The 18,399-nt window shown below is 53.3% G+C and overlaps 57 non-coding genes across 57 annotated transcripts; 19 read left to right on the forward strand and 38 right to left on the reverse strand.

The window, feature by feature from the left end:
- Positions 1-58: 58 nt before the first annotated feature.
- Trnap-agg lies at positions 59-130 on the forward strand. The gene has a single exon. It is a non-coding gene; the product is annotated as a tRNA-Pro (tRNA).
- Positions 131-324: 194 nt separating this feature from the next.
- Trnav-aac lies at positions 325-397 on the reverse strand. The gene has a single exon. It is a non-coding gene; the product is annotated as a tRNA-Val (tRNA).
- Positions 398-555: 158 nt separating this feature from the next.
- Trnav-cac lies at positions 556-628 on the reverse strand. Its single transcript has one exon. It is a non-coding gene; the product is annotated as a tRNA-Val (tRNA).
- Positions 629-1,030: 402 nt separating this feature from the next.
- On the forward strand, positions 1,031-1,102 carry Trnap-agg. Its single transcript has one exon. It is a non-coding gene; the product is annotated as a tRNA-Pro (tRNA).
- A 194-nt stretch (positions 1,103-1,296) lies between these two features.
- On the reverse strand, positions 1,297-1,369 carry Trnav-aac. The gene has a single exon. It is a non-coding gene; the product is annotated as a tRNA-Val (tRNA).
- Positions 1,370-1,527: 158 nt separating this feature from the next.
- Positions 1,528-1,600, reverse strand: Trnav-cac. The gene has a single exon. It is a non-coding gene; the product is annotated as a tRNA-Val (tRNA).
- Positions 1,601-2,002: 402 nt separating this feature from the next.
- On the forward strand, positions 2,003-2,074 carry Trnap-agg. Its single transcript has one exon. It is a non-coding gene; the product is annotated as a tRNA-Pro (tRNA).
- A 194-nt stretch (positions 2,075-2,268) lies between these two features.
- On the reverse strand, positions 2,269-2,341 carry Trnav-aac. The gene has a single exon. It is a non-coding gene; the product is annotated as a tRNA-Val (tRNA).
- Positions 2,342-2,499: 158 nt separating this feature from the next.
- On the reverse strand, positions 2,500-2,572 carry Trnav-cac. Its single transcript has one exon. It is a non-coding gene; the product is annotated as a tRNA-Val (tRNA).
- Positions 2,573-2,974: 402 nt separating this feature from the next.
- On the forward strand, positions 2,975-3,046 carry Trnap-agg. Its single transcript has one exon. It is a non-coding gene; the product is annotated as a tRNA-Pro (tRNA).
- Positions 3,047-3,240: 194 nt separating this feature from the next.
- On the reverse strand, positions 3,241-3,313 carry Trnav-aac. The gene has a single exon. It is a non-coding gene; the product is annotated as a tRNA-Val (tRNA).
- Positions 3,314-3,471: 158 nt separating this feature from the next.
- On the reverse strand, positions 3,472-3,544 carry Trnav-cac. The gene has a single exon. It is a non-coding gene; the product is annotated as a tRNA-Val (tRNA).
- Positions 3,545-3,946: 402 nt separating this feature from the next.
- Positions 3,947-4,018, forward strand: Trnap-agg. The gene has a single exon. It is a non-coding gene; the product is annotated as a tRNA-Pro (tRNA).
- Positions 4,019-4,212: 194 nt separating this feature from the next.
- Positions 4,213-4,285, reverse strand: Trnav-aac. Its single transcript has one exon. It is a non-coding gene; the product is annotated as a tRNA-Val (tRNA).
- Positions 4,286-4,443: 158 nt separating this feature from the next.
- Trnav-cac lies at positions 4,444-4,516 on the reverse strand. The gene has a single exon. It is a non-coding gene; the product is annotated as a tRNA-Val (tRNA).
- Positions 4,517-4,918: 402 nt separating this feature from the next.
- Trnap-agg lies at positions 4,919-4,990 on the forward strand. Its single transcript has one exon. It is a non-coding gene; the product is annotated as a tRNA-Pro (tRNA).
- Positions 4,991-5,184: 194 nt separating this feature from the next.
- Positions 5,185-5,257, reverse strand: Trnav-aac. The gene has a single exon. It is a non-coding gene; the product is annotated as a tRNA-Val (tRNA).
- A 158-nt stretch (positions 5,258-5,415) lies between these two features.
- Trnav-cac lies at positions 5,416-5,488 on the reverse strand. The gene has a single exon. It is a non-coding gene; the product is annotated as a tRNA-Val (tRNA).
- Positions 5,489-5,890: 402 nt separating this feature from the next.
- On the forward strand, positions 5,891-5,962 carry Trnap-agg. The gene has a single exon. It is a non-coding gene; the product is annotated as a tRNA-Pro (tRNA).
- Positions 5,963-6,156: 194 nt separating this feature from the next.
- On the reverse strand, positions 6,157-6,229 carry Trnav-aac. The gene has a single exon. It is a non-coding gene; the product is annotated as a tRNA-Val (tRNA).
- Positions 6,230-6,387: 158 nt separating this feature from the next.
- Positions 6,388-6,460, reverse strand: Trnav-cac. The gene has a single exon. It is a non-coding gene; the product is annotated as a tRNA-Val (tRNA).
- A 402-nt stretch (positions 6,461-6,862) lies between these two features.
- Positions 6,863-6,934, forward strand: Trnap-agg. The gene has a single exon. It is a non-coding gene; the product is annotated as a tRNA-Pro (tRNA).
- Positions 6,935-7,128: 194 nt separating this feature from the next.
- On the reverse strand, positions 7,129-7,201 carry Trnav-aac. Its single transcript has one exon. It is a non-coding gene; the product is annotated as a tRNA-Val (tRNA).
- A 158-nt stretch (positions 7,202-7,359) lies between these two features.
- On the reverse strand, positions 7,360-7,432 carry Trnav-cac. The gene has a single exon. It is a non-coding gene; the product is annotated as a tRNA-Val (tRNA).
- Positions 7,433-7,985: 553 nt separating this feature from the next.
- Positions 7,986-8,057, forward strand: Trnap-agg. Its single transcript has one exon. It is a non-coding gene; the product is annotated as a tRNA-Pro (tRNA).
- A 194-nt stretch (positions 8,058-8,251) lies between these two features.
- Positions 8,252-8,324, reverse strand: Trnav-aac. The gene has a single exon. It is a non-coding gene; the product is annotated as a tRNA-Val (tRNA).
- Positions 8,325-8,482: 158 nt separating this feature from the next.
- Trnal-cag lies at positions 8,483-8,555 on the reverse strand. The gene has a single exon. It is a non-coding gene; the product is annotated as a tRNA-Leu (tRNA).
- Positions 8,556-8,957: 402 nt separating this feature from the next.
- Trnap-agg lies at positions 8,958-9,029 on the forward strand. Its single transcript has one exon. It is a non-coding gene; the product is annotated as a tRNA-Pro (tRNA).
- A 194-nt stretch (positions 9,030-9,223) lies between these two features.
- On the reverse strand, positions 9,224-9,296 carry Trnav-aac. Its single transcript has one exon. It is a non-coding gene; the product is annotated as a tRNA-Val (tRNA).
- Positions 9,297-9,454: 158 nt separating this feature from the next.
- Trnav-cac lies at positions 9,455-9,527 on the reverse strand. The gene has a single exon. It is a non-coding gene; the product is annotated as a tRNA-Val (tRNA).
- A 402-nt stretch (positions 9,528-9,929) lies between these two features.
- Trnap-agg lies at positions 9,930-10,001 on the forward strand. Its single transcript has one exon. It is a non-coding gene; the product is annotated as a tRNA-Pro (tRNA).
- Positions 10,002-10,195: 194 nt separating this feature from the next.
- On the reverse strand, positions 10,196-10,268 carry Trnav-aac. The gene has a single exon. It is a non-coding gene; the product is annotated as a tRNA-Val (tRNA).
- Positions 10,269-10,426: 158 nt separating this feature from the next.
- Positions 10,427-10,499, reverse strand: Trnav-cac. The gene has a single exon. It is a non-coding gene; the product is annotated as a tRNA-Val (tRNA).
- Positions 10,500-10,901: 402 nt separating this feature from the next.
- Positions 10,902-10,973, forward strand: Trnap-agg. Its single transcript has one exon. It is a non-coding gene; the product is annotated as a tRNA-Pro (tRNA).
- Positions 10,974-11,167: 194 nt separating this feature from the next.
- Trnav-aac lies at positions 11,168-11,240 on the reverse strand. The gene has a single exon. It is a non-coding gene; the product is annotated as a tRNA-Val (tRNA).
- A 158-nt stretch (positions 11,241-11,398) lies between these two features.
- On the reverse strand, positions 11,399-11,471 carry Trnav-cac. Its single transcript has one exon. It is a non-coding gene; the product is annotated as a tRNA-Val (tRNA).
- A 402-nt stretch (positions 11,472-11,873) lies between these two features.
- Positions 11,874-11,945, forward strand: Trnap-agg. Its single transcript has one exon. It is a non-coding gene; the product is annotated as a tRNA-Pro (tRNA).
- A 194-nt stretch (positions 11,946-12,139) lies between these two features.
- Trnav-aac lies at positions 12,140-12,212 on the reverse strand. Its single transcript has one exon. It is a non-coding gene; the product is annotated as a tRNA-Val (tRNA).
- Positions 12,213-12,370: 158 nt separating this feature from the next.
- Trnam-cau lies at positions 12,371-12,443 on the reverse strand. Its single transcript has one exon. It is a non-coding gene; the product is annotated as a tRNA-Met (tRNA).
- Positions 12,444-12,845: 402 nt separating this feature from the next.
- On the forward strand, positions 12,846-12,917 carry Trnap-agg. The gene has a single exon. It is a non-coding gene; the product is annotated as a tRNA-Pro (tRNA).
- A 194-nt stretch (positions 12,918-13,111) lies between these two features.
- On the reverse strand, positions 13,112-13,184 carry Trnav-aac. Its single transcript has one exon. It is a non-coding gene; the product is annotated as a tRNA-Val (tRNA).
- A 158-nt stretch (positions 13,185-13,342) lies between these two features.
- Positions 13,343-13,415, reverse strand: Trnav-cac. Its single transcript has one exon. It is a non-coding gene; the product is annotated as a tRNA-Val (tRNA).
- A 402-nt stretch (positions 13,416-13,817) lies between these two features.
- On the forward strand, positions 13,818-13,889 carry Trnap-agg. The gene has a single exon. It is a non-coding gene; the product is annotated as a tRNA-Pro (tRNA).
- A 194-nt stretch (positions 13,890-14,083) lies between these two features.
- On the reverse strand, positions 14,084-14,156 carry Trnav-aac. The gene has a single exon. It is a non-coding gene; the product is annotated as a tRNA-Val (tRNA).
- A 158-nt stretch (positions 14,157-14,314) lies between these two features.
- On the reverse strand, positions 14,315-14,387 carry Trnav-cac. Its single transcript has one exon. It is a non-coding gene; the product is annotated as a tRNA-Val (tRNA).
- Positions 14,388-14,789: 402 nt separating this feature from the next.
- Positions 14,790-14,861, forward strand: Trnap-agg. Its single transcript has one exon. It is a non-coding gene; the product is annotated as a tRNA-Pro (tRNA).
- A 194-nt stretch (positions 14,862-15,055) lies between these two features.
- Positions 15,056-15,128, reverse strand: Trnav-aac. The gene has a single exon. It is a non-coding gene; the product is annotated as a tRNA-Val (tRNA).
- Positions 15,129-15,286: 158 nt separating this feature from the next.
- Trnav-cac lies at positions 15,287-15,359 on the reverse strand. Its single transcript has one exon. It is a non-coding gene; the product is annotated as a tRNA-Val (tRNA).
- Positions 15,360-15,761: 402 nt separating this feature from the next.
- Trnap-agg lies at positions 15,762-15,833 on the forward strand. Its single transcript has one exon. It is a non-coding gene; the product is annotated as a tRNA-Pro (tRNA).
- A 194-nt stretch (positions 15,834-16,027) lies between these two features.
- Trnav-aac lies at positions 16,028-16,100 on the reverse strand. Its single transcript has one exon. It is a non-coding gene; the product is annotated as a tRNA-Val (tRNA).
- A 158-nt stretch (positions 16,101-16,258) lies between these two features.
- Positions 16,259-16,331, reverse strand: Trnav-cac. The gene has a single exon. It is a non-coding gene; the product is annotated as a tRNA-Val (tRNA).
- Positions 16,332-16,733: 402 nt separating this feature from the next.
- Trnap-agg lies at positions 16,734-16,805 on the forward strand. Its single transcript has one exon. It is a non-coding gene; the product is annotated as a tRNA-Pro (tRNA).
- A 194-nt stretch (positions 16,806-16,999) lies between these two features.
- Trnav-aac lies at positions 17,000-17,072 on the reverse strand. Its single transcript has one exon. It is a non-coding gene; the product is annotated as a tRNA-Val (tRNA).
- Positions 17,073-17,230: 158 nt separating this feature from the next.
- Trnav-cac lies at positions 17,231-17,303 on the reverse strand. Its single transcript has one exon. It is a non-coding gene; the product is annotated as a tRNA-Val (tRNA).
- A 402-nt stretch (positions 17,304-17,705) lies between these two features.
- Trnap-agg lies at positions 17,706-17,777 on the forward strand. The gene has a single exon. It is a non-coding gene; the product is annotated as a tRNA-Pro (tRNA).
- Positions 17,778-17,971: 194 nt separating this feature from the next.
- Positions 17,972-18,044, reverse strand: Trnav-aac. Its single transcript has one exon. It is a non-coding gene; the product is annotated as a tRNA-Val (tRNA).
- Positions 18,045-18,202: 158 nt separating this feature from the next.
- On the reverse strand, positions 18,203-18,275 carry Trnav-cac. The gene has a single exon. It is a non-coding gene; the product is annotated as a tRNA-Val (tRNA).
- Positions 18,276-18,399: the final 124 nt, after the last annotated feature.

Here is an 18,399-nt window from a genome sequence, read left to right on the forward strand (position 1 = left end):
CCAGGGCACCCTGGACGACATCTAGGGACTGCAATAATTGGCATTCGCCGTGTCACAGGGCTCGTTGGTCTAGGGGTATGATTCCTGCTTAGGGTGCAGGAGGTCCCGGGTTCAAATCCCGGACGAGCCCTAGCGTTTTGTGCAAACTGATCGCACGTCAGTGGCTGAGTCAGCGCGAAAAGCTCGCCGTCAATATCAAATGAATTTCTTATTCGATGTGAGCAATTGACACTCTGGTCCGACGCGTGAAGGCGATTACGAAGGTTTCGGGTACAGATGGTAGCAGATGCATGTTAGTAAGTCTTGCTTAAAGTGATGAAAAAGTGTTTCCGCCCGGGATCGAAGCGGGGACCTTCTGCGTGTTAGGCAGACGTGATAACCGCTACACCACGGAAACTGCTTGTGTGCACCTTACTTCACAGACAACTTGTACTGATGTTGCCATCGTAACTCAAAAATTCAATAAATGCGGTACTTGCAAAACGAAGGGACATGCAGCAGATCCACACACGACGTGGCTCATTGGAGGACAATACGACATAGGCAGGAAAATACTGTTGCCGCCCGGGATCGAACCGGGGACCTTCTGCGTGTGAAGCAGACGTGATAACCGCTACACTACGGAAACGACGGACCCGAGGAGTCCATCCTTGTTCACTCGAACTTGCCTCAGCCTTTCTCAAGTCCGCGAATGCACACACGACAGTTCTTTTGTCAGCCTGGAACCCATCACAGCCAAGGGCTCAAGAAGTCTTCGGGGTGCTCGAGAGGGTGTCTGCCGTAGCACCCCTAACGAGATAGCGGCGTTTCGCGCAGTCGTTATTGCAAGTCATATCAGCAAAAGCAATCACTTTCTCAGCAGCAGGCAGTGCGAGCCCAGCGGCAGCTCTACATGAAGGTACCAATAGCCCAGGAAGGCCGCCGACTGCGGGAATTCGCGCCGCCCCCATCCCGCCAGCGTACACGAGACTTCCAGGGCACCCTGGACGGCATCTAGGGACTGCAACAATTGGCATTCGCCGTGTCACAGGGCTCGTTGGTCTAGGGGTATGATTCCTGCTTAGGTTGCAGGAGGTCCCGGGTTCAAATCCCGGACGAGCCCTAGCGTTTTGTGCAAACTGCTCGCACGTCAGTGGCTGAGTCAGCGCAAAAAGCTCGCCGTCAATATCAAATGAATTTCTTATTCGATGTGAGCAATTGACACTCTGGTCCGACGCGTGAAGGCGATTACGAAGGTTTCGGGTACAGATGGTAGCAGATGCATGTTAGTAAGTCTTGCTTAAAGTGATGAAAAAGTGTTTCCGCCCGGGATCGAAGCGGGGACCTTCTGCGTGTTAGGCAGACGTGATAACCGCTACACCACGGAAACTGCTTGTGTGCACCTTACTTCACAGACAACTTGTACTGATGTTGCCATCGTAACTCAAAAATTCAATAAATGTGGTACTTGCAAAACGAAGGGACATGCAGCAGATCCACACACGACGTGGCTCATTGGAGGACAGTACGACATAGGCAAGAAAATACTGTTCCCGCCCGGGATCGAACCGGGGACCTTCTGCGTGTGAAGCAGACGTGATAACCGCTACACTACGGAAACGACGGACCCGAGGAGTCCATCCTTGTTCACTCGAACTTGCCTCAGCCTTTCTCAAGTCCGCGAATGCACACACGACAGTTCTTTTGTCAGCCTGGAACCCATCACAGCCAAGGGCTCAAGAAGTCTTCGGGGTGCTCGAGAGGGTGTCTGCCGTAGCACCCCTAACGAGATAGCGGCGTTTCGCGCAGTCGTTATTGCAAGTCATATCAGCAAAAGCAATCACTTTCTCAGCAGCAGGCAGTGCGAGCCCAGCGGCAGCTCTACATGAAGGTACCAATAGCCCAGGAAGGCCGCCGACTGCGGGAATTCGCGCCGCCCCCATCCCGCCAGCGTACACGAGACTTCCAGGGCACCCTGGACGACATCTAGGGACTGCAATAATTGGCATTCGCCGTGTCACAGGGCTCGTTGGTCTAGGGGTATGATTCCTGCTTAGGGTGCAGGAGGTCCCGGGTTCAAATCCCGGACGAGCCCTAGCGTTTTGTGCAAACTGATCGCACGTCAGTGGCTGAGTCAGCGCGAAAAGCTCGCCGTCAATATCAAATGAATTTCTTATTCGATGTGAGCAATTGACACTCTGGTCCGACGCGTGAAGGCGATTACGAAGGTTTCGGGTACAGATGGTAGCAGATGCATGTTAGTAAGTCTTGCTTAAAGTGATGAAAAAGTGTTTCCGCCCGGGATCGAAGCGGGGACCTTCTGCGTGTTAGGCAGACGTGATAACCGCTACACCACGGAAACTGCTTGTGTGCACCTTACTTCACAGACAACTTGTACTGATGTTGCCATCGTAACTCAAAAATTCAATAAATGCGGTACTTGCAAAACGAAGGGACATGCAGCAGATCCACACACGACGTGGCTCATTGGAGGACAATACGACATAGGCAGGAAAATACTGTTGCCGCCCGGGATCGAACCGGGGACCTTCTGCGTGTGAAGCAGACGTGATAACCGCTACACTACGGAAACGACGGACCCGAGGAGTCCATCCTTGTTCACTCGAACTTGCCTCAGCCTTTCTCAAGTCCGCGAATGCACACACGACAGTTCTTTTGTCAGCCTGGAACCCATCACAGCCAAGGGCTCAAGAAGTCTTCGGGGTGCTCGAGAGGGTGTCTGCCGTAGCACCCCTAACGAGATAGCGGCGTTTCGCGCAGTCGTTATTGCAAGTCATATCAGCAAAAGCAATCACTTTCTCAGCAGCAGGCAGTGCGAGCCCAGCGGCAGCTCTACATGAAGGTACCAATAGCCCAGGAAGGCCGCCGACTGCGGGAATTCGCGCCGCCCCCATCCCGCCAGCGTACACGAGACTTCCAGGGCACCCTGGACGACATCTAGGGACTGCAATAATTGGCATTCGCCGTGTCACAGGGCTCGTTGGTCTAGGGGTATGATTCCTGCTTAGGGTGCAGGAGGTCCCGGGTTCAAATCCCGGACGAGCCCTAGCGTTTTGTGCAAACTGATCGCACGTCAGTGGCTGAGTCAGCGCGAAAAGCTCGCCGTCAATATCAAATGAATTTCTTATTCGATGTGAGCAATTGACACTCTGGTCCGACGCGTGAAGGCGATTACGAAGGTTTCGGGTACAGATGGTAGCAGATGCATGTTAGTAAGTCTTGCTTAAAGTGATGAAAAAGTGTTTCCGCCCGGGATCGAAGCGGGGACCTTCTGCGTGTTAGGCAGACGTGATAACCGCTACACCACGGAAACTGCTTGTGTGCACCTTACTTCACAGACAACTTGTACTGATGTTGCCATCGTAACTCAAAAATTCAATAAATGCGGTACTTGCAAAACGAAGGGACATGCAGCAGATCCACACACGACGTGGCTCATTGGAGGACAATACGACATAGGCAGGAAAATACTGTTGCCGCCCGGGATCGAACCGGGGACCTTCTGCGTGTGAAGCAGACGTGATAACCGCTACACTACGGAAACGACGGACCCGAGGAGTCCATCCTTGTTCACTCGAACTTGCCTCAGCCTTTCTCAAGTCCGCGAATGCACACACGACAGTTCTTTTGTCAGCCTGGAACCCATCACAGCCAAGGGCTCAAGAAGTCTTCGGGGTGCTCGAGAGGGTGTCTGCCGTAGCACCCCTGACGAGATAGCGGCGTTTCGCGCAGTCGTTATTGCAAGTCATATCAGCAAAAGCAATCACTTTCTCAGCAGCAGGCAGTGCGAGCCCAGCGGCAGCTCTACATGAAGGTACCAATAGCCCAGGAAGGCCGCCGACTGCGGGAATTCGCGCCGCCCCCATCCCGCCAGCGTACACGAGACTTCCAGGGCACCCTGGACGACATCTAGGGACTGCAATAATTGGCATTCGCCGTGTCACAGGGCTCGTTGGTCTAGGGGTATGATTCCTGCTTAGGGTGCAGGAGGTCCCGGGTTCAAATCCCGGACGAGCCCTAGCGTTTTGTGCAAACTGATCGCACGTCAGTGGCTGAGTCAGCGCGAAAAGCTCGCCGTCAATATCAAATGAATTTCTTATTCGATGTGAGCAATTGACACTCTGGTCCGACGCGTGAAGGCGATTACGAAGGTTTCGGGTACAGATGGTAGCAGATGCATGTTAGTAAGTCTTGCTTAAAGTGATGAAAAAGTGTTTCCGCCCGGGATCGAAGCGGGGACCTTCTGCGTGTTAGGCAGACGTGATAACCGCTACACCACGGAAACTGCTTGTGTGCACCTTACTTCACAGACAACTTGTACTGATGTTGCCATCGTAACTCAAAAATTCAATAAATGCGGTACTTGCAAAACGAAGGGACATGCAGCAGATCCACACACGACGTGGCTCATTGGAGGACAATACGACATAGGCAGGAAAATACTGTTGCCGCCCGGGATCGAACCGGGGACCTTCTGCGTGTGAAGCAGACGTGATAACCGCTACACTACGGAAACGACGGACCCGAGGAGTCCATCCTTGTTCACTCGAACTTGCCTCAGCCTTTCTCAAGTCCGCGAATGCACACACGACAGTTCTTTTGTCAGCCTGGAACCCATCACAGCCAAGGGCTCAAGAAGTCTTCGGGGTGCTCGAGAGGGTGTCTGCCGTAGCACCCCTAACGAGATAGCGGCGTTTCGCGCAGTCGTTATTGCAAGTCATATCAGCAAAAGCAATCACTTTCTCAGCAGCAGGCAGTGCGAGCCCAGCGGCAGCTCTACATGAAGGTACCAATAGCCCAGGAAGGCCGCCGACTGCGGGAATTCGCGCCGCCCCCATCCCGCCAGCGTACACGAGACTTCCAGGGCACCCTGGACGACATCTAGGGACTGCAATAATTGGCATTCGCCGTGTCACAGGGCTCGTTGGTCTAGGGGTATGATTCCTGCTTAGGGTGCAGGAGGTCCCGGGTTCAAATCCCGGACGAGCCCTAGCGTTTTGTGCAAACTGATCGCACGTCAGTGGCTGAGTCAGCGCGAAAAGCTCGCCGTCAATATCAAATGAATTTCTTATTCGATGTGAGCAATTGACACTCTGGTCCGACGCGTGAAGGCGATTACGAAGGTTTCGGGTACAGATGGTAGCAGATGCATGTTAGTAAGTCTTGCTTAAAGTGATGAAAAAGTGTTTCCGCCCGGGATCGAAGCGGGGACCTTCTGCGTGTTAGGCAGACGTGATAACCGCTACACCACGGAAACTGCTTGTGTGCACCTTACTTCACAGACAACTTGTACTGATGTTGCCATCGTAACTCAAAAATTCAATAAATGCGGTACTTGCAAAACGAAGGGACATGCAGCAGATCCACACACGACGTGGCTCATTGGAGGACAATACGACATAGGCAGGAAAATACTGTTGCCGCCCGGGATCGAACCGCGGACCTTCTGCGTGTGAAGCAGACGTGATAACCGCTACACTACGGAAACGACGGACCCGAGGAGTCCATCCTTGTTCACTCGAACTTGCCTCAGCCTTTCTCAAGTCCGCGAATGCACACACGACAGTTCTTTTGTCAGCCTGGAACCCATCACAGCCAAGGGCTCAAGAAGTCTTCGGGGTGCTCGAGAGGGTGTCTGCCGTAGCACCCCTAACGAGATAGCGGCGTTTCGCGCAGTCGTTATTGCAAGTCATATCAGCAAAAGCAATCACTTTCTCAGCAGCAGGCAGTGCGAGCCCAGCGGCAGCTCTACATGAAGGTACCAATAGCCCAGGAAGGCCGCCGACTGCGGGAATTCGCGCCGCCCCCATCCCGCCAGCGTACACGAGACTTCCAGGGCACCCTGGACGACATCTAGGGACTGCAATAATTGGCATTCGCCGTGTCACAGGGCTCGTTGGTCTAGGGGTATGATTCCTGCTTAGGGTGCAGGAGGTCCCGGGTTCAAATCCCGGACGAGCCCTAGCGTTTTGTGCAAACTGATCGCACGTCAGTGGCTGAGTCAGCGCGAAAAGCTCGCCGTCAATATCAAATGAATTTCTTATTCGATGTGAGCAATTGACACTCTGGTCCGACGCGTGAAGGCGATTACGAAGGTTTCGGGTACAGATGGTAGCAGATGCATGTTAGTAAGTCTTGCTTAAAGTGATGAAAAAGTGTTTCCGCCCGGGATCGAAGCGGGGACCTTCTGCGTGTTAGGCAGACGTGATAACCGCTACACCACGGAAACTGCTTGTGTGCACCTTACTTCACAGACAACTTGTACTGATGTTGCCATCGTAACTCAAAAATTCAATAAATGCGGTACTTGCAAAACGAAGGGACATGCAGCAGATCCACACACGACGTGGCTCATTGGAGGACAATACGACATAGGCAGGAAAATACTGTTGCCGCCCGGGATCGAACCGGGGACCTTCTGCGTGTGAAGCAGACGTGATAACCGCTACACTACGGAAACGACGGACCCGAGGAGTCCATCCTTGTTCACTCGAACTTGCCTCAGCCTTTCTCAAGTCCGCGAATGCACACACGACAGTTCTTTTGTCAGCCTGGAACCCATCACAGCCAAGGGCTCAAGAAGTCTTCGGGGTGCTCGAGAGGGTGTCTGCCGTAGCACCCCTAACGAGATAGCGGCGTTTCGCGCAGTCGTTATTGCAAGTCATATCAGCAAAAGCAATCACTTTCTCAGCAGCAGGCAGTGCGAGCCCAGCGGCAGCTCTACATGAAGGTACCAATAGCCCAGGAAGGCCGCCGACTGCGGGAATTCGCGCCGCCCCCATCCCGCCAGCGTACACGAGACTTCCAGGGCACCCTGGACGACATCTAGGGACTGCAATAATTGGCATTCGCCGTGTCACAGGGCTCGTTGGTCTAGGGGTATGATTCCTGCTTAGGGTGCAGGAGGTCCCGGGTTCAAATCCCGGACGAGCCCTAGCGTTTTGTGCAAACTGATCGCACGTCAGTGGCTGAGTCAGCGCGAAAAGCTCGCCGTCAATATCAAATGAATTTCTTATTCGATGTGAGCAATTGACACTCTGGTCCGACGCGTGAAGGCGATTACGAAGGTTTCGGGTACAGATGGTAGCAGATGCATGTTAGTGAGTTTTGCTTAAAGTGATGAAAAAGTGTTTCCGCCCGGGATCGAAGCGGGGACCTTCTGCGTGTTAGGCAGACGTGATAACCGCTACACCACGGAAACTGCTTGTGTGCACCTTACTTCACAGACAACTTGTACTGATGTTGCCATCGTAACTCAAAAATTCAATAAATGCGGTACTTGCAAAACGAAGGGACATGCAGCAGATCCACACACGACGTGGCTCATTGGAGGACAATACGACATAGGCAGGAAAATACTGTTGCCGCCCGGGATCGAACCGGGGACCTTCTGCGTGTGAAGCAGACGTGATAACCGCTACACTACGGAAACGACGGACCCGAGGAGTCCATCCTTGTTCACTCGAACTTGCCTCAGCCTTTCTCAAGTCCGCGAATGCACACACGACAGTTCTTTTGTCAGCCTGGAACCCATCACAGCCAAGGGCTCAAGAAGTCTTCGGGGTGCTCGAGAGGGTGTCTGCCGTAGCACCCCTAACGAGATAGCGGCGTTTCGCGCAGTCGTTATTGCAAGTCATATCAGCAAAAGCAATCACTTTCTCAGCAGCAGGCAGTGCGAGCCCAGCGGGAGCCAAGGGCTCAAGAAGTCTTCGGGGTGCTCGAGAGGGTGTCTGCCGTAGCACCCCTAACGAGATAGCGGCGTTTCGCGCAGTCGTTATTGCAAGTCATATCAGCAAAAGCAATCACTTTCTCAGCAGCAGGCAGTGCGAGCCCAGCGGCAGCTCTACATGAAGGTACCAATAGCCCAGGAAGGCCGCCGACTGCGGGAATTCGCGCCGCCCCCATCCCGCCAGCGTACACGAGACTTCCAGGGCACCCTGGACGACATCTAGGGACTGCAATAATTGGCATTCGCCGTGTCACAGGGCTCGTTGGTCTAGGGGTATGATTCCTGCTTAGGGTGCAGGAGGTCCCGGGTTCAAATCCCGGACGAGCCCTAGCGTTTTGTGCAAACTGATCGCACGTCAGTGGCTGAGTCAGCGCGAAAAGCTCGCCGTCAATATCAAATGAATTTCTTATTCGATGTGAGCAATTGACACTCTGGTCCGACGCGTGAAGGCGATTACGAAGGTTTCGGGTACAGATGGTAGCAGATGCATGTTAGTAAGTCTTGCTTAAAGTGATGAAAAAGTGTTTTCGCCCGGGATCGAAGCGGGGACCTTCTGCGTGTTAGGCAGACGTGATAACCGCTACACCACGGAAACTGCTTGTGTGCACCTTACTTCACAGACAACTTGTACTGATGTTGCCATCGTAACTCAAAAATTCAATAAATGCGGTACTTGCAAAACGAAGGGACATGCAGCAGATCCACACACGACGTGGCTCATTGGAGGACAATACGACATAGGCAGGAAAATACTGTTGCCGCCCGGGATCGAACCGGGGACCTTCTGCGGCTGAAGCAGACGTGATAACCGCTACACTACGGAAACGACGGACACGAGGAGTCCATCCTTGTTCACTCGAACTTGCCTCAGCCTTTCTCAAGTCCGCGAATGCACACACGACAGTTCTTTTGTCAGCCTGGAATCCATCACAGCCAAGGGCTCAAGAAGTCTTCGGGGTGCTCGAGAGGGTGTCTGCCGTAGCACCCCTAACGAGATAGCGGCGTTTCGCGCAGTCGTTATTGCAAGTCATATCAGCAAAAGCAATCACTTTCTCAGCAGCAGGCAGTGCGAGCCCAGCGGCAGCTCTACATGAAGGTACCAATAGCCCAGGAAGGCCGCCGACTGCGGGAATTCGCGCCGCCCCCATCCCGCCAGCGTACACGAGACTTCCAGGGCACCCTGGACGACATCTAGGGACTGCAATAATTGGCATTCGCCGTGTCACAGGGCTCGTTGGTCTAGGGGTATGATTCCTGCTTAGGGTGCAGGAGGTCCCGGGTTCAAATCCCGGACGAGCCCTAGCGTTTTGTGCAAACTGATCGCACGTCAGTGGCTGAGTCAGCGCGAAAAGCTCGCCGTCAATATCAAATGAATTTCTTATTCGATGTGAGCAATTGACACTCTGGTCCGACGCGTGAAGGCGATTACGAAGGTTTCGGGTACAGATGGTAGCAGATGCATGTTAGTAAGTCTTGCTTAAAGTGATGAAAAAGTGTTTCCGCCCGGGATCGAAGCGGGGACCTTCTGCGTGTTAGGCAGACGTGATAACCGCTACACCACGGAAACTGCTTGTGTGCACCTTACTTCACAGACAACTTGTACTGATGTTGCCATCGTAACTCAAAAATTCAATAAATGCGGTACTTGCAAAACGAAGGGACATGCAGCAGATCCACACACGACGTGGCTCATTGGAGGACAATACGACATAGGCAGGAAAATACTGTTGCCGCCCGGGATCGAACCGGGGACCTTCTGCGTGTGAAGCAGACGTGATAACCGCTACACTACGGAAACGACGGACCCGAGGAGTCCATCCTTGTTCACTCGAACTTGCCTCAGCCTTTCTCAAGTCCGCGAATGCACACACGACAGTTCTTTTGTCAGCCTGGAACCCATCACAGCCAAGGGCTCAAGAAGTCTTCGGGGTGCTCGAGAGGGTGTCTGCCGTAGCACCCCTAACGAGATAGCGGCGTTTCGCGCAGTCGTTATTGCAAGTCATATCAGCAAAAGCAATCACTTTCTCAGCAGCAGGCAGTGCGAGCCCAGCGGCAGCTCTACATGAAGGTACCAATAGCCCAGGAAGGCCGCCGACTGCGGGAATTCGCGCCGCCCCCATCCCGCCAGCGTACACGAGACTTCCAGGGCACCCTGGACGACATCTAGGGACTGCAACAATTGGCATTCGCCGTGTCACAGGGCTCGTTGGTCTAGGGGTATGATTCCTGCTTAGGTTGCAGGAGGTCCCGGGTTCAAATCCCGGACGAGCCCTAGCGTTTTGTGCAAACTGATCGCACGTCAGTGGCTGAGTCAGCGCAAAAAGCTCGCCGTCAATATCAAATGAATTTCTTATTCGATGTGAGCAATTGACACTCTGGTCCGACGCGTGAAGGCGATTACGAAGGTTTCGGGTACAGATGGTAGCAGATGCATGTTAGTAAGTCTTGCTTAAAGTGATGAAAAACTGTTTCCGCCCGGGATCGAAGCGGGGACCTTCTGCGTGTTAGGCAGACGTGATAACCGCTACACCACGGAAACTGCTTGTGTGCACCTTACTTCACAGACAACTTGTACTGATGTTGCCATCGTAACTCAAAAATTCAATAAATGTGGTACTTGCAAAACGAAGGGACATGCAGCAGATCCACACACGACGTGGCTCATTGGAGGACAGTACGACATAGGCAAGAAAATACTGTTCCCGCCCGGGATCGAACCGGGGACCTTCTGCGTGTGAAGCAGACGTGATAACCGCTAAACTACGGAAACGACGGACCCGAGGAGTCCATCCTTGTTCACTCGAACTTGCCTCAGCCTTTCTCTAGTCCGCGAATGCACACACGACAGTTCTTTTGTCAGCCTGGAACCCATCACAGCCGAGGGCTCAAGAAGTCTTCGGGGTGCTCGAGAGGGTGTCTGCCGTAGCACCCCTAACGAGATAGCGGCGTTTCACGCAGTCGTTATTGCAAGTCATACCAGCAAAAGCAATCACTTTCTCAGCAGCAGGCAGTGCGAGCCCAGCGGCAGCTCTACATGAAGGTACCAATAGCCCAGGAAGGCCGCCGACTGCGGGAATTCGCGCCGCCCCCATCCCGCCAGCGTACACGAGACTTCCAGGGCACCCTGGACGACATCTAGGGACTGCAACAATTGGCATTCGCCGTGTCACAGGGCTCGTTGGTCTAGGGGTATGATTCCTGCTTAGGGTGCAGGAGGTCCCGGGTTCAAATCCCGGACGAGCCCTAGCGTATTGTGCAAACTGATCGCACGTCAGTGGCTGAGTCAGCGCAAAAAGCTCGCCGTCAATATCAAATGAATTTCTTATTCGATGTGAGCAATTGACACTCTGGTCCGACGCGTGAAGGCGATTACGAAGGTTTCGGGTACAGATGGTAGCAGATGCATGTTAGTAAGTCTTGCTTAAAGTGATGAAAAAGTGTTTCCGCCCGGGATCGAAGCGGGGACCTTCTGCGTGTTAGGCAGACGTGATAACCGCTACACCACGGAAACTGCTTGTGTGCACCTTACTTCACAGACAACTTGTAGTGATGTTGCCATCGTAACTCAAAAATTCAATAAATGTGGTACTTGCAAAACGAAGGGACATGCAGCAGATCCACACACGACGTGGCTCATTGGAGGACAATACGACATAGGCAAGAAAATACTGTTTCCGCCCGGGATCGAACCGGGGACCTTCTGCGTGTGAAGCAGACGTGATAACCGCTACACTACGGAAACGACGGACCCGAGGAGTCCATCCTTGTTCACTCGAACTTGCCTCAGCCTTTCTCAAGTCCGCGAATGCACACACGACAGTTCTTTTGTCAGCCTGGAACCCATCACAGCCGAGGGCTCAAGAAGTCTTCGGGGTGCTCGAGAGGGTGTCTGCCGTAGCACCCCTAACGAGATAGCGGCGTTTCACGCAGTCGTTATTGCAAGTCATACCAGCAAAAGCAATCACTTTCTCAGCAGCAGGCAGTGCGAGCCCAGCGGCAGCTCTACATGAAGGTACCAATAGCCCAGGAAGGCCGCCGACTGCGGGAATTCGCGCCGCCCCCATCCCGCCAGCGTACACGAGACTTCCAGGGCACCCTGGACGACATCTAGGGACTGCAACAATTGGCATTCGCCGTGTCACAGGGCTCGTTGGTCTAGGGGTATGATTCCTGCTTAGGGTGCAGGAGGTCCCGGGTTCAAATCCCGGACGAGCCCTAGCGTTTTGTGCAAACTGATCGCACGTCAGTGGCTGAGTCAGCGCAAAAAGCTCGCCGTCAATATCAAATGAATTTCTTATTCGATGTGAGCAATTGACACTCTGGTCCGACGCGTGAAGGCGATTACGAAGGTTTCGGGTACAGATGGTAGCAGATGCATGTTAGTAAGTCTTGCTTAAAGTGATGAAAAAGTGTTTCCGCCCGGGATCGAAGCGGGGACCTTCTGCGTGTTAGGCAGACGTGATAACCGCTACACCACGGAAACTGCTTGTGTGCACCTTACTTCACAGACAACTTGTAGTGATGTTGCTATCGTAACTCAAAAATTCAATAAATGTGGTACTTGCAAAACGAAGGGACATGCAGCAGATCCACACACGACGTGGCTCATTGGAGGACAATACGACATAGGCAGGAAAATACTGTTCCCGCCCGGGATCGAACCGGGGACCTTCCGCGTATGAAGCAGACGTGATAACCGCTACACTACGGAAACGACGGACCCGAGGAGTCCATCCTTGTTCACTCGAACTTGCCTCAGCCTTTCTCAAGTCCGCGAATGCACACACGACAGTTCTTTTGTCAGCCTGGAACCCATCACAGCCAAGGGCTCAAGAAGTCTTCGGGGTGCTCGAGAGGGTGTCTGCCGTAGCACCCCTAACGAGATAGCGGCGTTTCGCGCAGTCGTTATTGCAAGTCATATCAGCAAAAGCAATCACTTTCTCAGCAGCAGGCAGTGCGAGCCCAGCGGCAGCTCTACATGAAGGTACCAATAGCCCAGGAAGGCCGCCGACTGCGGGAATTCGCGCCGCCCCCATCCCGCCAGCGTACACGAGACTTCCAGGGCACCCTGGACGACATCTAGGGACTGCAATAATTGGCATTCGCCGTGTCACAGGGCTCGTTGGTCTAGGGGTATGATTCCTGCTTAGGGTGCAGGAGGTCCCGGGTTCAAATCCCGGACGAGCCCTAGCGTTTTGTGCAAACTGATCGCACGTCAGTGGCTGAGTCAGCGCGAAAAGCTCGCCGTCAATATCAAATGAATTTCTTATTCGATGTGAGCAATTGACACTCTGGTCCGACGCGTGAAGGCGATTACGAAGGTTTCGGGTACAGATGGTAGCAGATGCATGTTAGTAAGTCTTGCTTAAAGTGATGAAAAAGTGTTTCCGCCCGGGATCGAAGCGGGGACCTTCTGCGTGTTAGGCAGACGTGATAACCGCTACACCACGGAAACTGCTTGTGTGCACCTTACTTCACAGACAACTTGTACTGATGTTGCCATCGTAACTCAAAAATTCAATAAATGCGGTACTTGCAAAACGAAGGGACATGCAGCAGATCCACACACGACGTGGCTCATTGGAGGACAATACGACATAGGCAGGAAAATACTGTTGCTGCCCGGGATCGAACCGGGGACCTTCTGCGTGTGAAGCAGACGTGATAACCGCTACACTACGGAAACGACGGACCCGAGGAGTCCATCCTTGTTCACTCGAACTTGCCTCAGCCTTTCTCTAGTCCGCGAATGCACACACGACAGTTCTTTTGTCAGCCTGGAACCCATCACAGCCGAGGGCTCAAGAAGTCTTCGGGGTGCTCGAGAGGGTGTCTGCCGTAGCACCCCTAACGAGATAGCGGCGTTTCACGCAGTCGTTATTGCAAGTCATACCAGCAAAAGCAATCACTTTCTCAGCAGCAGGCAGTGCGAGCCCAGCGGCAGCTCTACATGAAGGTACCAATAGCCCAGGAAGGCCGCCGACTGCGGGAATTCGCGCCGCCCCCATCCCGCCAGCGTACACGAGACTTCCAGGGCACCCTGGACGACATCTAGGGACTGCAACAATTGGCATTCGCCGTGTCACAGGGCTCGTTGGTCTAGGGGTATGATTCCTGCTTAGGGTGCAGGAGGTCCCGGGTTCAAATCCCGGACGAGCCCTAGCGTATTGTGCAAACTGATCGCACGTCAGTGGCTGAGTCAGCGCAAAAAGCTCGCCGTCAATATCAAATGAATTTCTTATTCGATGTGAGCAATTGACACTCTGGTCCGACGCGTGAAGGCGATTACGAAGGTTTCGGGTACAGATGGTAGCAGATGCATGTTAGTAAGTCTTGCTTAAAGTGATGAAAAAGTGTTTCCGCCCGGGATCGAAGCGGGGACCTTCTGCGTGTTAGGCAGACGTGATAACCGCTACACCACGGAAACTGCTTGTGTGCACCTTACTTCACAGACAACTTGTAGTGATGTTGCCATCGTAACTCAAAAATTCAATAAATGTGGTACTTGCAAAACGAAGGGACATGCAGCAGATCCACACACGACGTGGCTCATTGGAGGACAATACGACATAGGCAAGAAAATACTGTTTCCGCCCGGGATCGAACCGGGGACCTTCTGCGTGTGAAGCAGACGTGATAACCGCTACACTACGGAAACGACGGACCCGAGGAGTCCATCCTTGTTCACTCGAACTTGCCTCAGCCTTTCTCAAGTCCGCGAATGCACACACGACAGTTCTTTTGTCAGCCTGGAACCCATCACAGCCAAGGGCTCAAGAAGTCTTCGGGGTGCTCGAGAGGGTGTCTGCCGTAGCACCCCTAACGAGATAGCGGCGTTTCGCGCAGTCGTTATTGCAAGTCATATCAGCAAAAGCAATCACTTTCTCAGCAGCAGGCAGTGCGAGCCCAGCGGCAGCTCTACATGAAGGTACCAATAGCCCAGGAAGGCCGCCGACTGCGGGAATTCGCGCCGCCCCCATCCCGCCAGCGTACACGAGACTTCCAGGGCACCCTGGACGACATCTAGGGACTGCAATAATTGGCATTCGCCGTGTCACAGGGCTCGTTGGTCTAGGGGTATGATTCCTGCTTAGGGTGCAGGAGGTCCCGGGTTCAAATCCCGGACGAGCCCTAGCGTTTTGTGCAAACTGATCGCACGTCAGTGGCTGAGTCAGCGCGAAAAGCTCGCCGTCAATATCAAATGAATTTCTTATTCGATGTGAGCAATTGACACTCTGGTCCGACGCGTGAAGGCGATTACGAAGGTTTCGGGTACAGATGGTAGCAGATGCATGTTAGTAAGTCTTGCTTAAAGTGATGAAAAAGTGTTTCCGCCCGGGATCGAAGCGGGGACCTTCTGCGTGTTAGGCAGACGTGATAACCGCTACACCACGGAAACTGCTTGTGTGCACCTTACTTCACAGACAACTTGTACTGATGTTGCCATCGTAACTCAAAAATTCAATAAATGCGGTACTTGCAAAACGAAGGGACATGCAGCAGATCCACACACGACGTGGCTCATTGGAGGACAATACGACATAGGCAGGAAAATACTGTTGCCGCCCGGGATCGAACCGGGGACCTTCTGCGTGTGAAGCAGACGTGATAACCGCTACACTACGGAAACGACGGACCCGAGGAGTCCATCCTTGTTCACTCGAACTTGCCTCAGCCTTTCTCTAGTCCGCGAATGCACACACGACAGTTCTTTTGTCAGCCTGGAACCCATCACAGCCGAGGGCTCAAGAAGTCTTCGGGGTGCTCGAGAGGGTGTCTGCCGTAGCACCCCTAACGAGATAGCGGCGTTTCACGCAGTCGTTATTGCAAGTCATACCAGCAAAAGCAATCACTTTCTCAGCAGCAGGCAGTGCGAGCCCAGCGGCAGCTCTACATGAAGGTACCAATAGCCCAGGAAGGCCGCCGACTGCGGGAATTCGCGCCGCCCCCATCCCGCCAGCGTACACGAGACTTCCAGGGCACCCTGGACGACATCTAGGGACTGCAACAATTGGCATTCGCCGTGTCACAGGGCTCGTTGGTCTAGGGGTATGATTCCTGCTTAGGGTGCAGGAGGTCCCGGGTTCAAATCCCGGACGAGCCCTAGCGTATTGTGCAAACTGATCGCACGTCAGTGGCTGAGTCAGCGCAAAAAGCTCGCCGTCAATATCAAATGAATTTCTTATTCGATGTGAGCAATTGACACTCTGGTCCGACGCGTGAAGGCGATTACGAAGGTTTCGGGTACAGATGGTAGCAGATGCATGTTAGTAAGTCTTGCTTAAAGTGATGAAAAAGTGTTTCCGCCCGGGATCGAAGCGGGGACCTTCTGCGTGTTAGGCAGACGTGATAACCGCTACACCACGGAAACTGCTTGTGTGCACCTTACTTCACAGACAACTTGTAGTGATGTTGCCATCGTAACTCAAAAATTCAATAAATGTGGTACTTGCAAAACGAAGGGACATGCAGCAGATCCACACACGACGTGGCTCATTGGAGGACAATACGACATAGGCAAGAAAATACTGTTTCCGCCCGGGATCGAACCGGGGACCTTCTGCGTGTGAAGCAGACGTGATAACCGCTACACTACGGAAACGACGGACCCGAGGAGTCCATCCTTGTTCACTCGAACTTGCCTCAGCCTTTCTCAAGTCCGCGAATGCACACACGACAGTTCTTTTGTCAGCCTGGAACCCATCACAGCCGAGGGCTCAAGAAGTCTTCGGGGTGCTCGAGAGGGTGTCTGCCGTAGCACCCCTAACGAGATAGCGGCGTTTCACGCAGTCGTTATTGCAAGTCATACCAGCAAAAGCAATCACTTTCTCAGCAGCAGGCAGTGCGAGCCCAGCGGCAGCTCTACATGAAGGTACCAATAGCCCAGGAAGGCCGCCGACTGCGGGAATTCGCGCCGCCCCCATCCCGCCAGCGTACACGAGACTTCCAGGGCACCCTGGACGACATCTAGGGACTGCAACAATTGGCATTCGCCGTGTCACAGGGCTCGTTGGTCTAGGGGTATGATTCCTGCTTAGGGTGCAGGAGGTCCCGGGTTCAAATCCCGGACGAGCCCTAGCGTTTTGTGCAAACTGATCGCACGTCAGTGGCTGAGTCAGCGCAAAAAGCTCGCCGTCAATATCAAATGAATTTCTTATTCGATGTGAGCAATTGACACTCTGGTCCGACGCGTGAAGGCGATTACGAAGGTTTCGGGTACAGATGGTAGCAGATGCATGTTAGTAAGTCTTGCTTAAAGTGATGAAAAAGTGTTTCCGCCCGGGATCGAAGCGGGGACCTTCTGCGTGTTAGGCAGACGTGATAACCGCTACACCACGGAAACTGCTTGTGTGCACCTTACTTCACAGACAACTTGTAGTGATGTTGCCATCGTAACTCAAAAATTCAATAAATGTGGTACTTGCAAAACGAAGGGACATGCAGCAGATCCACACACGACGTGGCTCATTGGAGGACAATACGACATAGGCAAGAAAATACTGTTTCCGCCCGGGATCGAACCGGGGACCTTCTGCGTGTGAAGCAGACGTGATAACCGCTACACTACGGAAACGACGGACCCGAGGAGTCCATCCTTGTTCACTCGAACTTGCCTCAGCCTTTCTCAAGTCCGCGAATGCACACACGACAGTTCTTTTGTCAGCCTGGAACCCATCACAGCCAAGGGCTCAAGAAGTCTTCGGGGTGCTCGAGAGGGTGTCTGCCGTAGCACCCCTAACGAGATAGCGGCGTTTCGCGCAGTCGTTATTGCAAGTCATATCAGCAAAAGCAATCACTTTCTCAGCAGCAGGCAGTGCGAGCCCAGCGGCAGCTCTACATGAAGGTACCAATAGCCCAGGAAGGCCGCCGACTGCGGGAATTCGCGCCGCCCCCATCCCGCCAGCGTACACGAGACTTCCAGGGCACCCTGGACGACATCTAGGGACTGCAATAATTGGCATTCGCCGTGTCACAGGGCTCGTTGGTCTAGGGGTATGATTCCTGCTTAGGGTGCAGGAGGTCCCGGGTTCAAATCCCGGACGAGCCCTAGCGTTTTGTGCAAACTGATCGCACGTCAGTGGCTGAGTCAGCGCGAAAAGCTCGCCGTCAATATCAAATGAATTTCTTATTCGATGTGAGCAATTGACACTCTGGTCCGACGCGTGAAGGCGATTACGAAGGTTTCGGGTACAGATGGTAGCAGATGCATGTTAGTAAGTCTTGCTTAAAGTGATGAAAAAGTGTTTCCGCCCGGGATCGAAGCGGGGACCTTCTGCGTGTTAGGCAGACGTGATAACCGCTACACCACGGAAACTGCTTGTGTGCACCTTACTTCACAGACAACTTGTACTGATGTTGCCATCGTAACTCAAAAATTCAATAAATGCGGTACTTGCAAAACGAAGGGACATGCAGCAGATCCACACACGACGTGGCTCATTGGAGGACAATACGACATAGGCAGGAAAATACTGTTGCCGCCCGGGATCGAACCGGGGACCTTCTGCGTGTGAAGCAGACGTGATAACCGCTACACTACGGAAACGACGGACCCGAGGAGTCCATCCTTGTTCACTCGAACTTGCCTCAGCCTTTCTCTAGTCCGCGAATGCACACACGACAGTTCTTTTGTCAGCCTGGAACCCATCACAGCCGAGGGCTCAAGAAGT

The sequence above is a fragment of the Schistocerca americana genome, unplaced genomic scaffold (assembly GCF_021461395.2).
Source record: "Schistocerca americana isolate TAMUIC-IGC-003095 unplaced genomic scaffold, iqSchAmer2.1 HiC_scaffold_139, whole genome shotgun sequence".
Taxonomy (NCBI): Eukaryota; Metazoa; Arthropoda; class Insecta; order Orthoptera; family Acrididae; genus Schistocerca; species Schistocerca americana.